Here is a 14,333-nt window from a genome sequence, read left to right as displayed (position 1 = left end):
GTGAGTCCAGAGGGGGGCTTCTCCATGTTCTTTGCGGGGGCCTTCTCCAGTTTTGTTACACTTTCTTGGGCATGTTGATTGTACGTTTGGAAGGGTTGATGGGAAGGAAAAAGGAAGGATCTTCAGAGGGGTACTTAGGAGTGGGAATGGGAAGGATTAGGGTCTTGAAGGAGGACAGAGTGATTGTGTGTGATGTACCTAGGTCTTTTGCAGTTTCATGTGTGTCAGGTATATGTGCTGTCAGTATGGGTGTGTCTTGTATCTGTGGTGTCTGCTGAGTGCTTGATTGTGTGCGTCTGTGTTTAAGGGTGTGAAAATATGAATGGTGGATCTGTGGAGGTTGCTGCAGTGCAAGCGTTGGGTGTGGGTGTTGTGGATGCTGATGTGGTGGTGACAGTGGGTGTGGTTGTGTGTGGTGTTGGGGGTCATGTGGGTGTGCTGTTGCCTGTATTGGCTAGGGTTGTGGTGTGTGCATGTGTGTGTGAGCTGCCATCTGAGCCCTATGTGGGGGTGTGATGTGGTGTGGTGTGAGTATGTGGGTGTGGTGTTGTCAGTGGTGTTTGTGGATCTGAGGGCAGGTGGGATGCCTGTGGGTGTGGTGGTGAGTCCATGTCTATCTGTTTGGATGCACTGCTGTGTTTTTTTTTTTTGGTGCTTATGTGTGGATGAGTTGCTTGGGTCTGTATGAGGTGGTGTGTGCAAATGTTTGCGTGTGCTTTGCACAGGTTTGGGAAAAGGGTATTGGTATTGGTAGGGGGTGGGTGGAGGGACACAAGGTTGAGGCGATGGAAGGCTGCTCTGAGGGAAGAGGCTAGAGTTTTAAGTGATCTCTGTAGGTCAGACATTGCACTGTAAATGCCTTCCAGGTAGGCTACCATCTGCTGCAGATGGCTGCCTTTCCACTGGATGGAACTCAGAATGGCAGTCTGACCCACCAAGATGTTCCTCAGGGTCAATAACCTCCTCACTCTGTGCAGTGCAGCGGGGGTCAGGGACAGGGGCTGAGGTGCCTGGAGCAAAGGAGATGTCTCCCCCCTTAGGTGAGCGGGCCTGGCCAACTGGGTGGGGAGCAACAGGGAGGGTGGATATGGAACTGGGGGTGGTAGACAAGGATGAAGTTGGAACACATCCTGTGGGGTCTGCCACCACTTGGGTGAGTCCACTGGAGGATGACACTGAAGATGATGAAGTAGAGTTTGCGACCTCCATGGCACTCCCCACTACCTCTTGGCCACTGGGTCCCTCTGTGTCGGTACTGTAGGACAGGAACTACTGTGTCCAATTGTTTCCCCAACGATGTTGACCCTTTCTCCTTCGCTTGCCAGGGATGAATGTGAAATGACATATAAAAAATGGTTTATTGCATCTGCGTTAACACAACTGACCATCGGATTAAAACAAAACATTACAACATAGAATGAACAGATTACACCAGCTACATAGTTCACTACATGGGCTTCAACATTAGCATGAGCACATGCATGCTACATTGTTTGAAAACAGTTGGTCACAATAAGGTTATAATCCCAGACAGCTCCAATACCGTGAATTAACTTGTCTATACCCCCATCCTAATGTATATACTAGGATAGTTGATCATCTTCTATACTTTGGCCCTTGTAGCATACCATAGTTAATTGATGTCACCAAATAGGATGGCTACAAAAATACATTTCCATAGTGTCCACACAAGCCCCTGAATTTAGCAAATGTTCCTTTACCTTAAACAACATCATGACGTAATGATGGTGAAGTAATACAGCAATGTAAGTGCAATATGTGCTGTAGCAGAAAGCATGTCACATGCACAGGCTCACTTCACACTGATGTCAATTTTTCATTGAAACCTCCTGATATGTCCACTGTAAAAACAGTCAAATGAAAGCTGTACTAAAGTAGTTTAGCTACATATCACATGTAGCATAGAACAGTAGCCTGGAGACATCCGGGGTCAACGTATTGGGAGTAATATGCTACAAATAAACACATTATAAGAGTTCATATAGCCCTTTGAACATCTCCAATCCTGCTTGGTACTGATGATAACACCATTCTTAGATCACCTTTGAAGGTTGTTGTGTGTCAGTGAATATCTATGACATGAAGAGGTGGAATCACTTCAGTCCTAATGGCATGGCACGTCATAGCACCATTTTGTATTGCAAACATCAATTGCCTTGTAAGATGGAAAGTAGACACTCACATATGATCCCTATATTTCTGCATGTCACTCCCTGATGAATGTCACCAGTCAGTGAATGAATCTTGAAACAGTATTGCAGATGAAACAACAACAAGGAAAGGACACATGTAGGCACTAATGCCGATGTCACCAGTTATGATTGCACACTCATGTTACTATAGAATCCCAAGTTACAAGTGGGAAATCCTGTTCAGTCACTGCATCAAAAGTGCACTGTATTCTATGTCACATGTAATAGGGCTACCATGACATGAGACACATTAGTAAGGGAGCATCACTCCTAACATATTGAAGACAAGTGGCCTATTCGGTAAAACTGTCACCTAGAACATCAATCAACATGAGGTGATTTATGACTTTACTCAGCCATGCATCTGCTCAAAACTGCAAATTGGTAGTGAACTGGACTCTGACGGGTTCCTGGTCGTAAAAACAATAAGCCAAGCACATCATCATGCACCTACTGCCAGACCTACACAATCCAGAACTCTTCTTGTGTGTTGGAAATGGCTTAACATCTAAAACTCTGTCCAGGACTCGCCTCCTTGTGACTGTTGTTGGGCCTCAATTTTCCATCAAGCTCTGGATATGCCACCATTAGTATTTAGGCCATTAGGTTTTTTTTGGTTGTGGCACGCGTTCCATCCACATTGGGAGGGCTTTCTTAGCTTGACCTCTGTGATCTTCTGTTTCCAGCACCTCAGGTCCTGCCACCTTTTTGTGCAATAGATCTTACGCTAGCCATAGACCCCCAGGGTCCTCACCTTCTGGGCAATGGCCTTACAAATAGCCCACTTCTGATGGGCATTGACCTGTATGGAGACAAGAGAGGAAAAAACAGAATGTCTCTGCAACCTTTTGGATATCTGTTTTGCTGTCACACAATTTGTAGACATCTAGCACAAGCATAATTCAAAGTTAACACACAACATGTGTAATTTTCACATGCTGAGCACTACAAAGACATGAATACACAATTTTATAGTCATCTGCTGACTATCCTCATCCCTGGTCATGTCCTACACTGACTAAGTAAGTCCACTAACATGTCGCCCTGGGCGATCCTACATGTATTGTGGTGTGAGCTACTATGAAACATGACACACCATTGTGCACTTTTGAAGAGTACAAAACTTGTATATTATTGTACAGACACCTTTATAGCCAGGCCCATTGACTTGATCCATATGGTCCATAGAGCCTGGAACCATAGTATAGACTACATCTTAAGACTTCGGTCACTATGAGAGGGCTTACGTGTGTAAGTGAGAGCTTCCTCTCTGAGGATGAGTGGACATGTGGACTTCTTAATGTGCTATCATACTACTTCTGATTGAGTTTGTGTGGTATGCACTGGCTTAACAGGACACACCTTTTGCCATTCGTGGCACTGCTACAGGGATGGCATCAACATACCATTGTATTTCTTGTTTGGTTGATTGTAAAAAAGCTAGTGATTCACATATCACAACCTCTTCTGAAGTAACCAGCTATCTGCACTGTGAATGTGTCACATGTGAAATAGGCCTGTACAGTGCAAGCATTACTTATGGAACAGTGAAAACAGACCTGTGAGAGTAAGGGTCCTTTCATTAGTAAATGGTACACATTGAGAATGTGAGTCAAAGGAATGAGGTGTAGTCCATGTAACACCAATCAGTGCTATTGTTTGTAAACCCACCTTTTGTGATCATCCAAGGATCCACAATCCCACAGTACTTTACTCTGTGCATCAGTTGTATTGCCATAAGAACTCTGTCCCTGCCTAGCCCATAGTTCAGACTGGGCATAACTCATTGTCAGGTCTTGCTCTCTATAGGCTGAGCATACTCATCCCACATGAACATCACATTTCCACCAGTTCAATATATTAACGTTCAGCTTGTGGCCATCCAATATGTAACCTCAAGGCTGTGGGGCACTCTGAAGGGGTCTGTGAGCAACAGTTTGGTAAGCCCTGATATAGGCTGAGTGATATGTGGCACTGTACACATACCTAACATCATCTTCAACTGCTTTTTAGAGAACACATACACAGCTCATGCCATAAAAGCTATACATGTGTTTGCACAGTTAGCATGATCTGATTAGTAAATATATCATGGGTACCATGAAATGTATACATGAATAGATATATCCATGCATCACAAATAGAATCAATGGTCTTTTCACACCTCACACATCCCAGTGGTGATTTTAAGTACACAATGTACAGTGCTCAGCAACCCCTGACATGATTGTCCTATGTAGGAACCACAAAATGTTACAACAGTACTTAGACATAACTCTGGAACTCAGAGGCACATTGTAGCCTGTGGAAATGGAAATGATGGAGTAAAACAGAGTAACATGTGTATGTAAGATGTTTCTCTGGTGAGTGATGGAGCTGGCCATCCAGGGAACGGACCTCATCAGCCAGCAAATCTAGCTCCTTTGCAAAGAAGGCACATGCCCTCTCACCTGCTTGACCTGCCATTATTGCTCTCAGCTAAAGCGGAGGAGGTCTTGATAGCAGCATTGTCAGACGGCAAGTGAGGTATTTTTCAAACATCAGCATACATGTATGCGAAGTACGCAGTAATCAGCGTATATGGACACAACCATTGGCCCTCTACCGTTACTGCTGTGTCCATCATGGAGTCACCCAACCACTGTGTGGTTGACTTCCACTAGCGGTGTCAGATGCACAGTGTCTTATATGCGAAGTCAGGTAGCCGCCATTTTTGAGGTTGAAAGTACTGCATTGGTGACTATTAAATGCGTCATCACCACTCTAAATGAGGGGTTACATGTTTAAACATGTACAAATCCATTGACATATAAATGTTTCTCCACTTTTTATTTGTCTAGTGCTTTAGTGGGCATATAGGCTATCTGAACACGGTGCAATGTACACCGCCATTGACAGTATTTTGTTCAAAACAAACAAAAAAGAAGTTGCAAATAATACATCAGAGATATTTTATTCACACATAAATGGTCAAGACACACGTCAAGGCCACAATGGGGCTTGGTGATGGATGTTGCACAATATACAATTTAAAAGTGATATGTGTATATTGCAGTCTGAAATAGTTATGTACTTTCACTTGAGTTTTGGCTTACTCTTCACATATGTTACTGTGGACATTGTGAACAACATTCATATACTGTTTTAGATTCACACATAGGTACCCTGGGAAAGGAAGAAGATGACAGCCTCCAGTGTACCACCCATTTCCAGACCCTCAGACGATTGAAGAAAGCAATATCATCAAGAAGTTTAATTTGAATGGGCAAACTATGCTGGATTTATGTCATCAGTTGGAGCCTGATCTCCTGCCTCACAACACTAATCCCACATATATTACACCAATTAAGAAACTTATTGCAGTATTGCACTTTCTGGCAACAGGTTCCTTTCATTACACTGTGGCAATATCTGGTGGTATGCCACAACCAAGTTTTTGTAGTGAACTAAAAGACGTGCTTTCAGCAATGAAGAAACACATTGACATCTACATCTAGTTGACCAGTCATGAGGATTTAGCCAATGGGAAGGTTGGCTTCCATGGATTTGCTTTCCTACCACATGTGTTTGGAGCCACTGATGGCACACATATCTTAGTACCTTCGCCAGCCAGGGAACAAGTTTCCCGTAACAGGAAGAACTTCCATTCTATCAACGTGCAAGTTATTTGGTTACCTCATTTGTATATCTCAAATGTCTATGCCAGGTTCCCTGGATTAGCTTATGATTCCTTTGTACTATGGAACAGCACCATACCCCAGCTAATGGTACAATTACTACTGGAGAGGGCCTTGCTTATTGGTAAGTATGATCTATCCAAATTTTGTGTGGGTTATGTCAGGTAGTATATTCAGAAAGTGTGTAACTTGTTGTTGTACGTATGTCTGTCTTCTATCTAGGAGAATTAGCATATCCCAACTGGCGATAGCTGTTGGCACAGCTGAAAAATCCAACAATGCCAGGGGAAGTCTGCTTCAATGAGACCGATGGAAGTACACCGCGGCCAGTGTAGTGGGTTTTTGGGGTCCTCAAGGCCACATTTAGATGTCTGAACAAAACTGGGAGAACCTTCCTCTACTCACCGGGGAAGGTGTGTCAAATCACTGTGGCCTGCTGCATGCTCCACAAGATCGCCCTGTGATGGCACATCCTTTATATTGCAGAGGATGGCAACCATGAAGGGCCACTGGGAGAAGATCCTGAAATGCCAAATGATGATGATGGTGGTGAGGAAAGAGCTCTCATGTGTCAACATCTCATCAACAACTTCTTCTCATGAGAGTAATAATTTTGTCAACTGTCACAACTTTGCCTGCTACAGCTACTCTTATTATGATGATGAGAGGAGTTTGTGAAGGGAAAACATTAGGGAGGGCAAGCTCTGGGAAAGCCAGGTGAAAGGTCTTTGTCGAATAAGGCTTTGACACATGGTCATTTTGTTTTTGTTTCCTTGTTTTGCTCACATTTTTGTCAGAGACTGTGTTTTCCAGATGTTGACTATATGAATTGTCTTATATGTATGGTTTGATAGCTAATTCCTTTGTTTTGGTCTGTTTCAGGTTTCTTCAACATCGCATCTTCATTTGAACATTTCAGAGTTGTGAAATTTGTGGGTATATGATGCTGTTTGGAAATACAAAGTGGACATAGGTTGTTCAGGGAAATTACATACACAGACTTTGGGTGTACAAATCCTGTACCAAGACAGCTTGCACAGTGATAGTTATGAGAACTCCATTGGACCTGTTCCTTGTCATGTGGTGGTCCTACTGCAATATGTGTACCATCATGTGTTCCAACAAAAGGGTCTTTGGGAGCCAAATCATGCTATTCTCCCTTTAAATTGGCTAAATAATAATTGTGTGTGAAGTGTATGTAGCTGTTGATGCGTCTCCTCATTTTAGGGCAAAGTGCTTGTGGTTCACACAGAAATTTGTTTGTGACATTCCACCAGATACTGGAACAATGGATTGGAATGATCCTGTGATCAGAAAATGTAGTACTGCCATGTGTTTGTCTGTTTGTGTTATTGATGTGGGCTTCCATTTGTAAGATGGGTGATATGGCTCCAGCTGACTATACTGACCTATTTTATTTTGCCTATTCAATATGGAATTGTCAGATGCATCCCCTGCTCCTATGTTGTTAAGGTCTGCAACTGAACATGTGACCACTGGCACAGATTATTGGTGTCATGTATGATTTGCGATGTTTCTGACATAATGCCAGTCTACTGTTGATACAATGGCATAAAGATTGTATATGAGAATACACTTGTATGTATGATTTGGTGAGACATGGTTGTGACCCTAAGCTAAACATTGTGTACATGCAACATATCCAGGCTTACAGAAGAAGATATTTTTTGCTTTTGTAAGGTTGAGATGGGAGTATATATATACATTGCTAGAAGTGAGATATACTACAGCAGTCAATGAGTTTTCAGACAAATGGATTTATTTAAGTGAACAAGGAGAAAAGACACATTGCGAAAACCAAACAGGAAAACTGAAAATTGGAGAAGTCAGTCATGGTGAATGAAACCATAGATGTAGATGCAAAGTTATCTGAAGTCCAATGCCCAAAATACTTCTACCATCAGGAAGGTAAATGTGTCCAGACATAGGCCCGCATTATGACTTTGGCGGTCTTTTTACAAGACCTCCAAAGCCACGGGTGCCAGGAGACCACCAGTGCTGGTGATCTCCCACCCGCCATATCACGGGTACTGCTGGATTTCCGTCACACTTTGGGTGGAAATCCAGTAGTAGTTGTGTTGGCGGGCAGAGGCGCCCTGGTGGTTCCACCACCGGCCTCACCCCACCTGTAGGACACCGCCCGCCATATTATGGGCCATAATATGGCCTGGCGGTGTCCTGTTGGTGGCGGCTGCCGGCAATGGAAGTACCCCATCCCGTTCGCTGCTGGACGACCTTCTCCCCGGAACAGGTAAGGTGATCATCCGACAGGGGCAGGGGGGTGTTGTGTGTGCGTGTATGAGTGTGTGGTGCCTGCGTGTGTGAATGAATGTGTGTGTGTGTGTATGCATGTCTGGATGTTGAAGTGAGTGCATGTTTGCAGGTCAGTGTGTTTGCGTGTGAGTTTGCAAGTGTGACTGCTGTGGTGAATGCATGTTTGTCTGCCTGTGAGTATGCATACTTGGATGGGTGTGAGTATGTGTGCAAGAATGCGCATATGAAAGTTGTTGTGAATGCATGCATGAAAGGAGTTGTGAATGCTTGTATGAAAGGTGTTGTGAATGTGTGTATCAAAGGAGTTGTGAATGCTTGCATGGATGCGTGTGAGTTGATGCATGTATGTAAGCGTAGGTGAATGGGTGTATGTGTGGTGCATGTCTGTGTGTATGTATGCAGGGGTGAGGCGAAGTGGCATGTGTGCGGGGGGAGCGATGTGGCTGAAGGGGGGGAGGTCTAGTGCTTCCTGGGGGTGGGAGACACCAGTGACAGGGAAGGAATTCCACCATGGTTTTTGTGGCGGTGCTACTGCCACAGAAACCATGTCAGAAGGCCGGCTCCTAATACCGTTGTTGGTCTTCTGTGGACTGCCGGGTCAGAGATGATCATTTCCGGCCCGGCGGTTCTGACCGCCATGGCGGTATGATCGGAGATGTGGCAGGTTGGCAGATGCCAACCCACCACACTCATATGTGGCAGTCTTCACCACTAGCCTATTGGCGGTGAAACCACCACCATGGCCCTCGTGGTCAGTAGACTGCCAGGGTCACAATGACCCCCGTAGTCTACATAGTGAATGTGTTACACACACTGGAGGAAATTAGATTCAGGGTTTCTTGCTGGTGGTGGTGGAGGTCTTGTCATCTGCACCTCTCTGTAATTTGCGTGGATGGCGCCACTTGCCAATGGAGGGGGATCCACAGCTGAAGTGACAGGGATGTGTGCAGGTATGTCTTACTCTGGCTGGGCCTCCATTCCTGTGGCTGCACCCAAGACTTGGTCGATGATGTCCTGAGTGTCCGTGAACCCAGTGACCTCCCTCTGTTGGTCTACAGTTACCCTTCCATGACTTCTACCCCCACAAACCTGTGTGCTTGTCTCAGGGTGCCCTCTCCCATGGGGTTCTGACTCATCTTTAGCTGGGGTAGTAATTTTCACATCAGGGTTCAGGGCTTGGGGGCAAACAATGGTTGTTACTATGCTAGGTATACAGATTGTAGGGACTGGCAGCTGGTGTGGGAGGTGTTGTTGTGGGCCCAGTGAGACTTGCACTTGTTGTCTGCCCAGGCAGACCAGATGGACCAGGACCGTGATCCTCATCCGGCTCACTAGAAGTGTTTTTATCCCCGAAGGCTTGGTCCCTGGGTGGAGTGGGTGTTTCTTCTGTGGCCTCGCTCTGGGCAGGTGTTCTGCCAGATAACATGATGTAAAATAGAGTACATTGTTATTGGTTGAAGGGTGGGATCTACATCCAAATCTTTTGTGACACAGTAAGTAGAAACCTAGGAAAACAAAAAAGGTAGAGATTACTATTGTGATATATTTCAATGGTATTGAACTTGTTACCGACATTTGTAGAACTTGAATACATGTAATTGAATAAAGCAGCTCATTAGATGTCCTTATATGTTGCATTTTGGGATACAGAATAAGCATGACATCTCCCAAACATTGAAGCCAACACAGTGGAGAGGTATTTGACCATTCCAAGGTCTAGCTGTCTACAAAACAGGCAATCACACAACTTGGTTGTATATTTAGCATTAGTCATCATGTGAACAAAAGGTCACCTGCCACTTCTAATTAGCTGAGTTAACTTCATGCCTTGCATATACTCGAGCCACACACTTGGTATGGTGTCACTCATTCCATCAATTGTTTCTGTTGAGGCAACCAGGACAACATAAAGTAAAGTAGGCAGAAATGTCCTGGAGTTGAGCATTGTAAGTAGATTATTCGCTCCATGTGAAATGAACATCCGTTGCAATATGTCAGACAAGTGAGAATGGGTACAATCACAATTCCATCTTATTTTGAGTTACAGAAATAGGGCCTCATGGTAGTTGTTTTATAAAAAATAATCTCTACACACATGTAATAGAGTCCAGTTACAGTCAATAATCCCTTCACTCTGTACTGTACACAACATTGTTTGGGCTAGTAATAAACTTTCTGTTTTTATCATCACATTTGCATGGATTGGCCCTCACATAGGCTTGCACCAGCCTTGTGATGCATTCACAGAGCAGTGGTTTCTCTTTTTTTTTTTTTGTTTAAAACAAACATATGTAGCCTTGACATTGTTGTCGGATGATTATATGTGTTTTACATATCTTTGTTTTTCTATACTTTTCACAGCCTTGAAAAAGTCACGCAGGTGGCAAAACAAATGTCGTCTGTAGAGGATTAACATTATATGCCAATAAAACAACTTGAATATCACCTCCTTTTCTATGCATCCTTACCTTGAAATGGTTATTGACTGGAACTGGGCTCTATTATATGTGTGCAGAGGGTATTTTTGGTGAAACGAGTTGCAATGGTTCCATATTGAGACTCTGATCTGTCAGCTCTGGGTAATAGGGCCTGCATACCTGACTAGCACCACATAGACTGTTTTGTATTCCAATACACCAACTACTTTTATTACTTATCCTATTAAAGGTGTGGCATTAATGCCACTACTGACATCATATATTTTCTTACCTCATGTTAGTTGTAGTCATTTCAATCTATACTTGACAACACTTACAAAGTGGTTTGTGTAATATATCTGCTCACAAAATGTGGTTGGGATGGACCATACATTTACATACATACATTTACATATTAACACCATATCATGGGTCCTAGATTGATTTTTTTGTAGGAATACAATTACAGACACCATTACAACATGTGGCATGTAATGGAGATTGATACATGTGATCTTATATGCAACAATACACATTGACACTGAAAATTCAACATCTCTTAAACTTTGTGGATTGCATGTTAGGAAACTAAGTACACAACACAAGGGCAAAGGTTGAGTTAAGAGCAAACAGGACATTGAGGTATTGTGACAGTTAGTGAGGTGTAATTTGCCATACTCCACTCCCCAGGTATTCCTGTCAAGCCTTCAGGGTGTAGGATCTGCAAGGCCTTCTCTTCTGAATGAAACATTTTGATTGGGGTGCTGGGAGGACCACCACTAGTCCTATTGGCCTCCAGGTGTTGCTTGTAGGCCAGGGAATGCACCTTCTTCTTTCTCTTTCAAATTTCCTCCTCTTCCTAATTCCCTCCTGTGTGCACACACAGGGTGGTATCTACAGCATTCACTCTCTATACTGTTCTGGACCACGTGTCCCTTTTTATGACTCTGTTCTCAAATCACTTTTCACATCTCTATCTATTCCTGTATTGGTCATTGTTCAATATATTACATACATCAGTGCCAGAGGATGTGTTTGTCTTTGTATATTTAGATATTAATACTTTGGCTTTCTGATCATGATCACATGTATGTGCCATCCATACCTTATTGCTTTGAATCTACAGTTAAGCCTGTGCATCCGGCCTCTGTACTATAGATTTGAGAAGTTTCACTAGCTCCCTAGTGGGCTGTGGCAAAAATCTGATCAAATGAAAATGTTCACGCTATGCTGGGGCTGAACAACTCTGGCAGAATATAAAGTTCCTAATATATTCCAGGATAGTGCCAGGAAAATGGTGGGATCTTCCTTAATTAGCCTAGCCTTCTTTTACAAGGAAAACTGATGTGAATGTTCAATTTGGGAGTCTCAATCACAGTCTGACAAATCTGGAAATGTTTGTTCGAAACAAACCCACTATGAAGGTATGAGGATCTCCACTTTCTCAGCCTTTTTCAATACCTGTGACTAGTAGGTTATTCCAGCTTTACCTATTCTCCAAATCATCAATTTTTGTCCTTAATACCTAAAAGGTCCTGCTCTGCTCATCAACGTCTGCCTGCAACCTGATTACCGAATCCTTATTTTTAGCTGCTCTTTGCTCTAGCTGTTTATTTTTCTCAGCAACTATGCTGATGTCCTCTGTAATCTCATGCACTGTTTTCTGTGTCTCTTCCCTACGTTTCTGGAAGAGCTAGAATATTTCAGTAAACGTGTGACACTGAGCTTTAGCAAAGACAATGCAAACAGAGTGTGTTCCTGCTCTGACACCAATATCAGATTAAATATCTGATTGCCTTGTTCAACCGACCACTATGGTTGTCTCTATCATATGTGTTGTGGAACCACTCATTGCGACTTTTGTTACACGTATAGGCTGTGATGCATTGGTTATTGAACCTCTGTCTCTGCTAACATTTAAGGGAAGTTGCTCATCCAAGTTCTTGATATTCAGATTATATTTGACACATCAGTGAAATTATGTGGTTTACTTCGAGCTTGCTGTCTCTTTACAGCATTACCCTTACAATTTTCAGGAGTGGATGTATTACACATATCAAACACCATTTAATGAGAGTGGCAGACTTTTTGCCAGGCTTCTCTTAATTTTGATAGTGCTTATGTGAGCAACTTGGCTTGGCAAGGTATATCAAGAGCAGAGTTGCAGGAATATTGTTTCATTGTTCATTATCTGGGTAGGATGAATCAAATCCATACTTTTCTCACTTGGCTTAGTAACCCCTCCCCCTAAGTCCTGCGAATGCTTGTCAGCAGTGATATTTCTATCCTTATTACTGATTGTATTGTTAAGATTACTGGGATTAGGTGTATTAGAAGCTTCAATGTGTGTGGGCAGGTGACACTAGTTTCAGCCCTGCTGTAAATCCCAACATGATTCTCTCTTCTATTTGAGCTGCAACCTGGACTAGCACTACCAATTCTGCTGTCAGAGTTATTGACTATATTTGTTATATAATTGATTGAGGCAGTGATTATAGTTTAGCACTCTGATTCCCACTTACTTCCTTATCTTCCCTTGTACGACTCTCTCCATCCTCATCTTTGTCACTGGCCTAACACTGTTATTCCCACTAGTCACATTGTTGCTGCTTGTTTCACTTCCCAGTCATAGGTTAGCAGGCAGCAAAGGTAAGCAGTTGTTGATACTGACTCTGCCATCTGTGATCTCGATAAGGTGGCTGGGGCTTCTACTTTGGGCTGGCTCTTCATCCTCATTTATGTCAGACTCACTAATCTGTAAATTTGCTTTGGTTTCCCTTGGCCTTCCACTCCACCCACGAGATGTGCAGGCACAAACACTACTAACTGCTGGTTTGTACGGCAGACCTTGTGGGTGATTGATTGTGGTTGGGTGGACATGTCAGTTTGCTTGCCTCCAGTCCACTGCTGTGAGGAGCAGATCCGAACTCTACATTCGCTGACACCACTGCCTGAAAACTGTGTAACCCACACTTTACCACGATGATGGAAACAGTATGTAGTCCAATTTATGGACAGCAGGTATTGCTTTATACAGGAGGCAATCCTAAGCCCTAATATCAGTGCAGAATGTAGGAACTGAGAGTATATCACCAGAAGTCCTCCATTCACATGGGTCAGCTTCTTATATCATGTGGGAGGGATATGTTCAGTGGGTCTGACAGCAACTAGAGCCTAACTGACATCTTCCCCATCCCCATTCAGTTGGTTTACCGAGGAACTGCACTTCTCCAAACGTAACTGATGACAACTTGAAAGGAAATGGTGCATCGTAAAAAAAAACTGAAGACTGCACCACCTTCAGGACTGCCCTCCAGCAGTACCACCACTTTCTGAAAAAACCCAGGAAGAAGAAATTAGCAGACTGCATCAAAGCCAGCACAAACCACATCAAAGAACTCTTCACCATCGTGAAGGAGTTCCCCAACCCTGCAGTCACTGAGAACGACATCACTCCCTCCCAGGAACTGTGCGACAATCTCACAGAGTTTTTCCACAACAAGATCTTGGCTATCTACGAAAATGTTATATGCCAGCCCTCCGGAGCAGACAGCATTAACTAGCTCATATGCACAACACAAACCCCTAGCACCTTCTCACCCACTGGGAACTCGTCACCACGCAAGACACTATCTCCATCATCAACTCCACCCACGGACCCTTGCCCCCACCACGTCTTCAACCTCAGAAGCAAGACAATCATCAATGAGCTCAGGAGAGTCCTGAATACC

Source organism: Pleurodeles waltl, chromosome 2_2 (genome assembly GCF_031143425.1).
Source record: "Pleurodeles waltl isolate 20211129_DDA chromosome 2_2, aPleWal1.hap1.20221129, whole genome shotgun sequence".
In the NCBI taxonomy this organism is placed as follows: Eukaryota; Metazoa; Chordata; class Amphibia; order Caudata; family Salamandridae; genus Pleurodeles; species Pleurodeles waltl.
This window is presented reverse-complemented; position numbering follows the sequence as displayed.